At 35.5% G+C, this 13,358-nt stretch overlaps 1 protein-coding gene across 8 annotated transcripts in view; it reads left to right on the plus strand.

Moving 5' to 3' along the window:
• LOC129719768 (ras GTPase-activating protein raskol) overlaps window positions 1–13,358 on the plus strand; it is a 266,716-nt gene that overhangs the window by 243,634 nt on the left and 9,724 nt on the right. The window lies entirely within an intron of this gene.

The following is a 13,358-nucleotide window of genomic DNA, read 5'->3' on the forward strand; positions in this document are numbered from 1 at the left end:
ACAGGGTAACAAAAGTAAAAAAGCGGCCAAAGTACACCATATTGACGACTTTGTGGTCAATAAGTCTTCGTACGATTTTTCACAACAACAACAGAATCTTCTAAATATGGATCTCAATTACTCAGTTCCCGCGAAACCGAACATTGAACAATCGATCATTGACATTGAAACATGTATCGATATTTGCAAACTTTCCTCAACACAAGCTAGTGAGGTACGTCGAATTTTTTCAAATGTTGCCAAAACGATTCCACGCCATAAAAGTTCACTTGATACAAAGGTCATTAAAGAGTTGCGCGACAAACAAGTTTTCTACTTAAAAGCAGACAAGGGTAAAAAAACTGTCATCATGGACAAAACTGACTATGATGAACAGATGACCAAAAAAATTGATAACGGTCCATATTTTAAACTACGAACTAATCCACTTGCTGAGATAGTAAAACGAGTTGAGAACACAATTAAAGACTGCAAACCCACTTTGGGCGATACATTACAACATCTTCGAGTTTCAAATCCAGTTCTTCCAAGAATAAAAGGCCTACCAAAAATCCATAAACCAGGAAACGGAATGAGGGAAATTATTTCAGCTGTAGGGGCTCCAACAGAAAAAATAGCAAAGCGGTTAGTAAAAGAATTTCAAGCTATGCCCAGTCGATCGGTTTAGAGTACGGAAGCTTTCGTTGAAAATTTGAAATCTTCGGGTAACATTGAAGCGGATGAGATAATGGTCTCGTTTGACGTGACGGCTTTGTTTCCGAGTGTTCCAGTGAATGAAACCTTGAATCTTCTTGAGATTGGTTAATTCCTCAATATACTGATACAATTGGAAAAAGTGTCGTGAGTCTCATGAAACTAACCCGCCTTTGTATGAAAGAAAATTATTTCACTTTTCGAGGTAAATTTTACAAACAAACAAAAGGAGCTCCAATGGGAAATCCTCTTTCTCCCTTCTTATGTGAGCTATTCATGGCGAACATAGAAAACAAATTAGAAACCAATAACCTTTTATTTTTTTATTTTGAAAGAGACGGAACTTGAAGCGTTTTTTACATCTCTTAATAATATTCACAGAGATATAAAATTTACGATTGAAAAGGAACAAAACAATAGTCTTCCCTTTTTAGACGTTGTTGTTGTTAGAAAGTCTAAGGACTTAGAAATTGAGATTTTTAGGAAGCCCACGAACACAAAACGGGTAATACCCCCACTTCTAGCCATTCCTTCCAGCATAAAATGGCATCCTTCCACCACATGATACATCGGATGGAAATCCTACCCCTCAGTAAAATAGCCAGGAAAAAGGAATTGAAATACATTTTCGAAGTTGCAAAGGTAAACGGTTATAATGAGAGCACCATTGAAGCCATTATAAACAAAAAGAAGCGAATTCAATTTAGAGAATCTTTTACAACACTAATCCCAATTACAGAAGACCTGAAAAGAATAGCTGTGGAATATGATGGGGCCTTAACACGTCAACTTCACTCAAAATTCAAAAGTTTTGGCATGGATATCGTCTACACTAGTAGGAATACCCAACTCAAAACAATATTGGGCTCCACTAAGGATTCAATTGATGGATTAAATAAAGCAGGGGTTTATAAAGTTGCTTGTTGCCACTGCAACAAGGTTTATATTGGGCAAACCAAAAGAAACCTGGGAATCCTTTTTAAAGAGGATATGGCAGAAGTCACCAAAGCATGCAAAGTTTCCAAAAATGATCCACCACACCTTTTCAAATCAAAAGTGGCTGAACATGTATTTAATGAGGGACATCCACTAACCTCGGATAACATTCACCTGCTTCGCCCCGTTAATAATTTATGGAAATTGGACGTATCTGAAAGTTTAGAAATCTACAAACAACATCCATCCACACTGCTCAATAAAGACGTAGGTAATCATTTTTCATGGCTTTTCAAAATACTACCCAAAAAACCCTAGATCCAGTACAGGACAAAAACAACCACAACATATGACTACCTAACTTCAATTTAGGAATTTTCCATCTACCTACTTCTACCTACACGCATATAAAAAAGGGGTTACTCAGTTATGCTCTTCAACAGTCCACATAAGCACTGATGATGGTTGCATGTGGCAGCCGAAATACGTATCTGCGGACGGTATTCGATTAGAGGGTATTCGATTTTTGTAGTAGAAATTAATGGAAACATAACCTATTCTCAATATTCAATTCCATTCTACTAAGACGCTCAAAAAGAAATTTATTTAACATTGAAACATACAGTTACATTTTGCCGCGAAAATTTTTTTAATGCAATTTTTTGCGCTCAAAACGTGCATTTTTTGGGAAAAACGTTCCCGTTTGCACTGAAAACAAAATACTCATAAAAGCGATCGTTCAAGGACCCGGCACACTTCTAAACTAATGAAATAATATGAGTTTTTTGATTTCGGTTGATCCGCTGAGTCTCTATAAGGATCACCGCAAGCCTGTGCAAAAAAATAGCGTTACTACAGTAATAATTGATATATCTCAAAATCAAACGTATTTTCTTGTTGTTGATAAACTGTACTTTCAGAAAAATATTACTTTGATGCAGTGAAAATGGTGCTATGCACTTAAAAATAAATTCAAACTTCCCTCATTTTTCTCCCCTTAAGCAACCGTTATGTTTTAATTTGAAAAACAACGAAAGTCAATTATCTCAAGTATTACACGACTTATTTGAACATAACTAGTGTCATACAAACGAGTCATCTCTCAAACTTACAAATAACAAACGTCATAAAAATTTGATAGACTGTTCAAAAGTTTTGTAAAAAAAAGAAATTCAAAGACTATTCAACACTATACCTGCTTTGATCAATATATATGGCCTCAACATGATTTAAATGTGGTATCGTACTATTTGAACGTTCCCGCTCGTGATTAAATTGTTCTAAATTAAGCGTCATTTCTTATATTTCGCTATTTCTGAAGCACTAACATTACGTCAAATTTCATATTTTATACTTTAATTACAACATCAATATTTTAGAACCCAAAGAGTGAATATACCTTTTTGGATTTAAGCATTCATGTAAATCTATTTTTACAAATAATAAGTTTGAATGAGAAAGGCTGAGTCTGACCGCTAGGAGGATTAATTTAGGTTTTTTAATTTTCACCACGTAATAAGCAAATATTGGTTGATAATACTGGTCGATAATAGCAAAAAAAAGGTTTTCCCTAGAGCTCCAACTGGAAAAATATGAAAAACTATAGCTTTTTAATCGTTCCTGTGATTTAAAATGTCCCTAGCGAGTTCTTTTTCTTCTAACCCAGAACTAGAGCGTAGGTGACTCGTACTGTTCTGTTCATATGACACCGACTCCACAGCCAACTGTTTCATTGTACAGGACAATTGCGGGGCTGGCGCTACGATCCTACTGACACTGGCAGTATTCTCCCAAGCCGGTACTCGAACATACGACGACTGGCTTTTTAGACCAGCATCGCATCCCGAGACCAGCAGGGAGTTTAATGACAATTTTTGACAACACAGGTTTGCCTTAGAGCTCTGGCAAGAAAAAAAGAAAGATTATAGCTTTTGAATCGTTCCTGTGAGTTTTGGTGCTTCTAGTCGAAAATGCGTAAAGTAGGATTGAACGATTTTCAGGGAAAATCGCGCGTGTCGAAACATCATTTAAAAGACATTGCAGAATTGCATACGTCAAAATATCAAACTATTGCTCTATTGTATGTGGAATGTGATACAAGGTAGCATTGATTATAGGCCTATACCCTTGGTGTGTAACCAGACCGAACCAAGCACCATTTTTTGACGTAGGACTACGTTTATCTGGAAGTTGGGAACCTGAATCTGAAAATCTAGTAATTCAACCAGGGAAAACCAGGGAAGAGTGGTCAGGTTTTGAGCGCTTATAAATCAGTCATTTAAAATCAGGTTATCGAGGTTCTTGCATCAATCGATCAGAAATTTTTTTACGGTTAAATTTATGTAACAAAAGCAACCTATTGTTTGAGATACACTATTAAAAAAATGGTAAATAACATCGATTGTCAAAACCATACCGAGCAGCCAATCACTAACTCCTTTCCCAAGCACAGCTGACACTAAAGATGCCGTCACACGGACGCTAACTCTCTTAGGTTCTAAGTCATAGTTGATTGTAAAAAGCATTTTTTTCATCATAACGCGGAATTGTACTGTCAAAAGCTATAACATAGAGACCCTGAATCACTCCGTCATGCCCGAATAGTTCATAACCTACTATTCAGTGATGAAAAAATGCTTTTTACATTCAACTAAGACTTAGAAACTAAGGGAATTAGCGTCCGTGTGGCGGCACCTTAACGGATACAACCGGTAAATGATTTGTTGTTGTTGTTGTCACTTTCTGTTTACTTCCCTGGCCATTATCTTCTCTTCTTAACTCCTCCTGACGAAACCTTGATATAAAAAGTACATTCGAACATTTCACCCCATTATTTTCATTCTAAAACCGTACCAGTGACGTACGGACGCTAGCCGCTGAAAGGAGGAAAGACAAAATAGCACCGGTCATCTCCTGCCTTTCACCCGTAATGCTAGCGGCTGTTAGTAGTACATGGCTACTGCAAAAGTACTAAAATGGCTGGAATTCTGGCCGGAATAACCAGAGAATAAGAATCAAGGCCACTTGCACCTTTTGGTGCCTCAAAGTGTTGTAATTAAAATGGCTAGTTGAATTTTTTCTTCTACAAAACCTTGCTGATAGCAGGGAAAGCCTTGCAAATATTTTTCTTGATGTTCATTTTTCGACAGCCGCCGGTGCAGTGAATCGTTCTGGTCTCAAATACCGAATAGGTTCGTATTTGCTGATTATTAAGAAAGGGAGAATCTACCGAATTAGCTAATTCAAATGTTTGTCTTGTCATTAAAAGCTACGAACAAATGCTTCCTTAATTCGAATATCTGCGAAGTAGAGATGCCAATATAAATAAGGTTTTATTCATATATTTTATTTATATTAATTATTGTTCAAAGCGCTCTAAAGTCTCTGCAAATAAAAATGCACTGTTAGATAAAAAATATAGAAAAATACCGTAGTCCTACGTCATGCGGTAGTGTCTTTGATATCTTTCATGAAGAATCGAAATCATTCGAATAGCTCATAATGATAATATGGAGCTTATTACAGAAGACGAGCGAGCAACTCGCCGCAGTTACTGACGAGACGAGTAAATTGTTGTATTAGGGAAGCGAGTGAAACTTGGCTGGTGACATCTGAATCGAACAGTTTCGCAAACAAGCTACTTGTCCAAAATCCTATTATAGACGGCTACTCGCCCTCAAAACTGGTCAGACGCGTATCTCGCCGCTCGCCTCGTTTCCTGTAAGAAATCTCTATGGCAAACACTCCCTAAAACTTTAAAGGCCGTTTACTCGAAATAATAATTTTGTAGCTTGGTTTGTTTTAATTGCATACCGATCAAATCATATCTGCTAGTGCGTCACCATGATGATGTCATAACCGCTCAAAAACCGATAAGACAACATTGAGAACGGTACAGAATCACTGACAATTACTCAAAATTGCATCTAAGAAAATTACTGCACGCTGAAAATAAATAAAAATTTTCAAAAGATAGAAAAAATCAAATCGAAAATGAAACGATTTTTTCCATTTTTCTTGGATTAACTGCCGTGAGATGATAAAGTGACGTAAGTGCCACTTTCTCGAATTTGAGTTTTTCATGCCAATTTGTTCATTATTCGAAGACCTATCTTTTGGTATCTTCCTTTTCGTTGTTACTTATTCATACGTTGCATAAAATAAAAAAAAAACAAAGTGACGTTGGCATACATTTCCATACAAAAGTGACGAAGAATTCTTTCGTTTTTGGGCCGTACTGAAAAACTGATCACTTGGATCTACGTCACAATGTCATCTCACGGCAGTTAATGAATCGATCCAAAAACCGAAAATGCGGGCGGAAAAAATCGATCCTCCGCAGATCGATTGAAGATCGACTAATCCAAGCCGTAAAGTCTTCAAAGACTTAAATGAAGTTTTCATATAAGAAACGTAGAAATGACTAACTCGGCGAGCAATTGCTCTTAATTATCATATCAGGCAAATCTTCTAAATGTTAGTTATCAGGCGACACATTGAATATTGTTTATGCATTTAGTAGGTACAGTTTCATGGCAGCTGTTAGCCTTCGAAATTTTCCACTTTTATTCCACTTTACATGCTTAGTTTTCACAGAATATCTTCCCGGTTTCAAAAAAGATCCAAATCACCCCACGTCACGAACGAAGCTCTTGAAAAAAAGCTCTAATTCTTCTACTAGATTATTTGAAATTTTGTAGCAAAAAAAATTAAAATCTTTTAGGATTTATGAATAAAACATGAATCGGACATCCGACATTGAAATTGTATGTTTATATATGTTTATCAATGATTAAATAACATCAGCGTTGGGTGGAGAGTCAGCTTGTGGTTAAAAACCACCTTAATAAAGAAAAAAATCATCTAAAATTATAGGGGTGCGTCTTTGCGCTCCCACTAACGCAATGTTCAATAGTAAACTTAACATGTTTTGCTAATGTTTTTGCTTTGGGGCATCTAACGGCATGAAAGAATATCTTAGATATCTCACTCGTTACCCCAACGTTTATTACACCAAGGGTTAATACTATGATCAAGTATTATGTGGCATAACTAATTCCACCCGACTGAATCGTACGCTACTCTAAAGTCCAGAATCAAATTGTAGAAACTTTTCGGAGATTTGTCGTATGAAAAACGTTCTGATCATTAGCTAGGTTTCCCACATGTCGGTTTGAATCTGTAAAGCAGGATGGACCAAGTTAAGAAAAATTAAAGTCCGATAATTACCAGAGTCGTCACAGTGGCTTTTTAATTGAAGTGAAATGTTCGGAGTTAGAGAAAAGAAACCATATCGACTCGTTAAATTGTCCTGTGGACTTTGCACGTTAGTTTTATTTTCTTGAGCCCATTGATTTGGAATGATAGTCGCAAATGATACATCTATTTTTATAATTGTTGACAGTTGAACCTTCATGTCGTGCCTCTATACAGGAAAGATACATGCAATACTGATTTAATCAGTATTGCATATATCTTCCCTGTATAGAGGCACGACATGAAGATTCAACTTTCAACAATAATAAGAATAGATAATATTACCCCTTTTTCGTTGTGCATGGTATGTGACCGATGTACTGGACTAGTATCACCTAAAACACCTTGAACTTACTGACTGTTTACTTCGCCATCACGCTCCCGTATTTTTTTGTTTTGATTAAAAAATGACTTAGATAGTTAGAATGAAACATTTCATGTGTCGCCAGCATACTGCAGGTGGTTTTTGCAAATTGTGTTTTCGAAGGAACGATTCCATGTTAACATTCTTTGAAATGATTCGTGTTTGATTATAATACAGGAAATATATGTTTGAAATACAATAAAAATACAAAATTAACATAGAAATATATTTATTCCTAACTTAACGACTAATGACTGTTATTTTTCTCTTTTCAGGTAAATATAATTCAGTTCATAACCTCAAAGTCACCATCACCATCGGATTCTTCTGAAAAAAAAATACACTTCAGACGCACATCACTAACATGCCGCGAAGGTTGCTGTGAGTGAGTCACACGCGGTGCAGCATTCTTCGGAGTGGTGGTAACCCAGAGAATGGAATGTTTCAACGAGATTTCTGTCTTTTACCGCGTCAAACAGAACCCACTGCCCTCTCATACTCAAACTGTAAGGGGACGATTTAGTTTTTGACTCCCGGCAAAGTCTTACTATCATAAATCGAAAATAGTCGATATGATGGTGTCATTTACTCCAGCTGTAACAAGTCAGCGGCACATGGGAGTGTGCACAGATATGGTTGGAGTGGAACGCGTTTGTAGTTTTATGCTTCCAGTTTTGGAGTAACTGTAAAAACCAGCAACACGCTTCCTCCGAATTTGTACGCTGTACATTACGACAGTAGGCAGAGATTTTGCCCTTCGGGCTGTGCAGAGCCCGACAGAGTACTGATTATTTTTAAGTATAATTATTATTTTATCGAATGCTCTTGATTTCAACGCTCGTATATTTGTAGCGAACATTACATAAAAATATATATTACACATTTTGCCACTTCACAGTATCTAAAGCTATGTGCTTGAATACATATTGGCGCTGATCATAATATGCAGCATCATGTTTAGTAGAACTGTATTATCTACAACAAGCAGTCTGGTTCTGTTTTCACTTGCTAGGGACCCAGGCGATACGCCTCCTCTAAGAACGACGAATGTTAATTCGAATATAATAACAGCGTTTGTCCTCAACAAAATCGTTGTTTGTTGACTTTCATTACCCTCGCATAACTGTTATCGTTCCTAATTCGTTGCTGGAATCCAATTTGGTTATCGTTTACAGTTCATTAAATTTCGAATTCCAAATTTGATTTAGCGGAAGGAAAACACTCCGCAGTGTGTGTACCGTATTGCGTTTGTGGCATACTGTGTAATTTTTTATCGAATCAGTGAAATAGTAATTTTAAATCATATTGAGACTGAAGTAAAACAATTATACTGTATGCTGTGGTGGTTTTGCTCAAATTTACAATACTACATTCGACAAATTCAGTTTTATTTGCGTATTAGTTTGCGTTAGCAATGGGGAAATTTACGGGGAATATAACATCAACAACTCTTATTCGCCGACAAATTTTCTTGCAGCAAATAAACTCTACAACTAACAGCTAGTCTTTTTAGTTTATCTTTAGAAATTTCGATGAAAGAGATCGTATCAACCGCCATTGTACAGTTTTGTTTAGATTTCCAATTCTCAGTGGCAGCACCTTTGGAACCGTCATCGATTCAGTCACGGCGCTTGAACGGCTAGCACAGATCGCTTGGCTACTGTAGTTTTTTTCCGACCGCTGTATTATACGAAAGAATGGGAAAACTCAACAACTGACATTTTTATGACCAGCAACGATTTTGACCGTTAGCTACAGCTTTGAGATATGTGTACACCCGACAATCGGGGAAAGATGATCGTAATCAGGGAAGAACCAATATTAGAAAGGCCATTTACATGCTTTAATTATTGGATAACTGTTCACATGCCCGGAAGGTTTGGAGTTTGAAATCAAATATTGACGTTAACGTTGTTGTTGCTATTCGGTATTCAAGTTATGACAAAAGTTAAATTTTATATTTTTATTGGTTAAATTTTGATGTTTTTTTTTGCTATAGTTAGTTAGTTTTTTTTTCTTCATAAATATAGTTAGTTAGTTGAGACTTACTTCGTTTTGCGTAACCGTTCATATCCTACAACACAGTTCTGATATTCTTTCTGAAAAAGGAATTCTAGCTCACCACTGCACAATGTTTCAAAAGCTACAAAAACGTGATCGAAATTATTTTGACTCAAAAAACTTGATTTTAGAGCCACAGTGCCTTCTGTAAAGTTATTCCATTAATTATTCTCCATGCTATAGAAGTTACAGTTATGTGATTAATCCACATAACAGTGAAAAGCGAATTTTACTTTACTCATTTTTGCATATAAAAATTCATCGTGTTCGGCAAAGTTGTAGCACATTTCATAATAAACAACTCTGTCAAAGACACCGTACTTCTATCTGTCTATTTAAATGGACTTATGTGGAGTTTTCCTCAGATTACCGTTAAAAATAGTTTTTTCAATATAACTTTCAACAGTGATTTTCTATAATTATTCAATATTCTACAATGTTGTTAGTTATAACACAACAAACAATTTCTGCCAAGAAAGTTTATTTTTGTATCACATAATTCTCTGGTTATTGACGTTTTTTATTAGAACAATGCAATAATTTACTAACAGATGTCTTCAAAATCTGCAAATATCTGCAGACTAAACCATTTCTATATTAAAGTATAACTAAGACATCATTCAATCCAGATATAGGCATTTGTCTCTCGCTGTCTCCTGTGTTTATATCTGTAAGTAAATTGGTGCATTATTTTAATAGATATCTTCAATAACTAAATAATTATAAGAGATAAAAATAAGCTTCCTTCGGTAAACTCGTGTGTTTTATTATACCGGAAAATATTGTAGAACATTGAAAAAATTTAGAAAATCACTATAAAAAGTTATATTGAAAAAAATATTTTTAGGGGCAATCAAAAGGAATCTTAACAATAGCTTATTCAAATTGGCAGATAGAAATATGGTGTCTTCAACAAAGTTGTTTGTTATAAAATATTTTTAGCATATTTCCTCAGCAAAGTTGATTTTTATATGCAAAACTGAGAAAAATAAAATTCGTTTCTCTCTTTTGGGTGGATTAATCACAAAATTCTAACTTTCATAAAATGAAAAATAATTAACAAAACAACTTTGCTGAAGACACTATGGCTCCAAACTCAATTTTTTTTTGAGTAAAAAAGTGATTAGTGTGAATTAGTGCATTATTTAAGTAGAAATCGTCAATAACTAAAAAAATATGTAAGATAAAAATAAACTACTTTCGAAAAAATTGTTCGTTTTGTTATAGGAAACAATATTATAGAACATAGAAAAATTGTAGAAAATCACTACTAAAAGTTATATCGAAAGAACTGATTTTTAGTGGCAATCTATAGAAAACTCCACATAATTCCATTTAAATAGGCAGATAAAAGTAAGGTGTCTCTGACAAAGTTGTTTCTGTGCTACAACTTTGCCGAACACGATGAACTTTTATATGCAAAAATGAAAAAAGGAAAATTCTCTTTTCACTGTTAAGTGGATTGATCACAAAACTGTAGCTTCTATAATATGGAGAATAATTAATAAAACAACTTTACTGAAGACACTATGCCTCTAAAATCAAGTTTTCTGGGTCAAAATAATTTCGATCACGTTTTTGCAGCTTTGGAAACAGTGTGCTCTGTTGCACTTTTTCTCACCCTTTTTCTCTGTGCTGTATAAGAATTTTGAAAGTGAGCACTTTACACTTCATGCCAAATCCTATTGTGCCTGTTTTCAACTGAATATTTTTTCTCTGATTTGAATCTCTCCAGAAACATGATTATATCAGCTTTTGCAATTTCTTTTAAATAATTGGTTTTATGCAATGACAATTTAAAGCTATCCAAATATTACCATATCTACAATTTTTACATGACTTACAATGTTGGGTGGAAAGTTCAATATTTAACTAATTATTTGCACAGTTTCTTCGTACTCACTCATAATGTTTTCAAATATTTTTGTAAAACTTCTGGTAATGATCATTAAATTTTCTTTGCTACAAATATAATATGTCTACAAATATAATAAGCTATGCCAAGTGATTTCCTCAACTCACATTGGTGAGAACATCTGTAATGTTGCATTTTTGGTCCCAAAATAATTTATTCATTAAGTAAGGCGATTGACGCTGTCAGATTCAAGCAAGTTTCACATTTGAAAGCAAAGATATAATACGCATGTCAAACATTGAGCCAGCAGTTGTTGTTGAAAATGCGATTGACCTTTCTATAACAGTTCACGTCGCATTGGAACTTAAAGGAATCGATTTCACGGACATTCCCTTCTTCGAAAAAAAAATTACATCCACAATCACTGTCATGATCGGTCTGTCAATCCAACATTTCGCTTCGCATCTCAACGTGACAAAATCTTGTTGCATTTCAAGTTTAATTCCGAATCGGTTGTAATACGAACAGTTCGTGAGTAGGAGGACTGATACCAACATTTACCACCAATTCGGAACTATTTACTCCAACATCACGGTGTGTCTGCCAAACTCGGAAAGGTGTCACGTATCAGCCCAAGCCAAACAACCGATTCAACGGGTTGAACTTGTTTGTCTTCGTGGGTCCCGAATTTCAACACATCTTACCACTCTAGTTATAGGAGGCCTTATGCGTGGATGATGAAATGAAAACAAATCCAAACCGAACCGTCCTAACCGATGAATTCTGGAGCTTCGAAATCACATCTTTCGTTTGTTTATCTTGGCTTCCTGCAGCGCACATGTACAAGTTGCTTGTTTTATTGTGGCCAACAACGGTTTCTCCCAGCGTTTTTATTTCTTTCTTTTTCTTCGTAATCTTCTTCACACTTACTAGCATAAATTTCATCTGCCGTTTGGTGTTCTGAAGAAGACATCGTCGTGGTTTTAAATCCTATTAATTGAAATCCATTATTGTACGTTAGGTTTCCCCTTTGCCGCTCATATGGCATTCAATTGGCTGGATAAGGTTGAGTCACGATGCGGGGTAATATTTCGTATGGTACAAGTGTGAGAAATAAGTGAAGAATGGTAGAAGTTTTTAGTGCGGGACAATTTGAAGGAACATTATGATGTCTAGAAAGCGCAGCAACTGTTAATTTAAAGAGAGATATTAATACTTTGTTCTTTAAATTCAATATTAAATGAACCTGTTGAAAAATATGGACAAGTAATTTACTATCTTACCTATAGTTAGTGCTTCACGTAGTTTTGTTTTTGACTTTAACATCGCGTTGTTATAATGTGTATAGGCACCAACAGAGATTACAGATGTTTTTTGAGAAATGTTTGCCACTGGTCTTTTCGAAGACCTAAAAAACTGCTCTCGCAGAGGCGAAAGAGCAAAAAAACTGCACACGTTTTGAAAATTCTATACGCAAATATAAGGAGACTTGGACAAAAATCTGCAGAAAATCAGAAAGAACTGTATTTGTAGACAAATTAGCACATCTGGTATCCCTGTAGCATTGGAAACACGCCCTCTAATTTTCGTACAGTTTTGCTCAGGATTTGTGCATTATCTTCCAATTCTATTTTAAAAATGAGTTTTGTAGTATGAAACCCGCTGTTCTGTCAACACCAAACAGCTTAGCGCACAAAATTGTGTGCACTAAAAACCAGGGCTAGCCAAAATAAGGCAAGGAAACCTGTCTTGAAATGAACTTTTTATTGCGATCATTTCAGTCTCTAGTGATACAAAATCAAATTCATTGTGTTCCCTAAAGTTGAAAAATTAACACCTTGCCTAATATAAAATTATAGACAACTATGAAATGACCTTGGTTACAAAATGGCCTAGAGTTTTTTCACCCTTGATTGAAGTCTTCTCCGCCTTTGTTTGACTTGTGTTCGAGGTGACCACAAAAAACTCTTCAACAGCTGAGAACTCATTAAACACAGCAGTAATAAATAAATTGCTTCTTTTCAATAGAAAACTTCCATCCTGTTTTAGGCTTGATTGTCAAAGACCCAACTAACAACTAGCCACCATATCGTGACGTTTACTTATTGGGGGATGTCTGGCATCGTAATGGCTCTATTCCGTTTCTCTAAGGTCTCACAGTTTGCTACGTCTCAAGCTATTTCCGGGAGATCA

The sequence above is a fragment of the Wyeomyia smithii genome, chromosome 2 (genome assembly GCF_029784165.1).
Source record: "Wyeomyia smithii strain HCP4-BCI-WySm-NY-G18 chromosome 2, ASM2978416v1, whole genome shotgun sequence".
NCBI classification, from domain to species: domain Eukaryota; kingdom Metazoa; phylum Arthropoda; class Insecta; order Diptera; family Culicidae; genus Wyeomyia; species Wyeomyia smithii.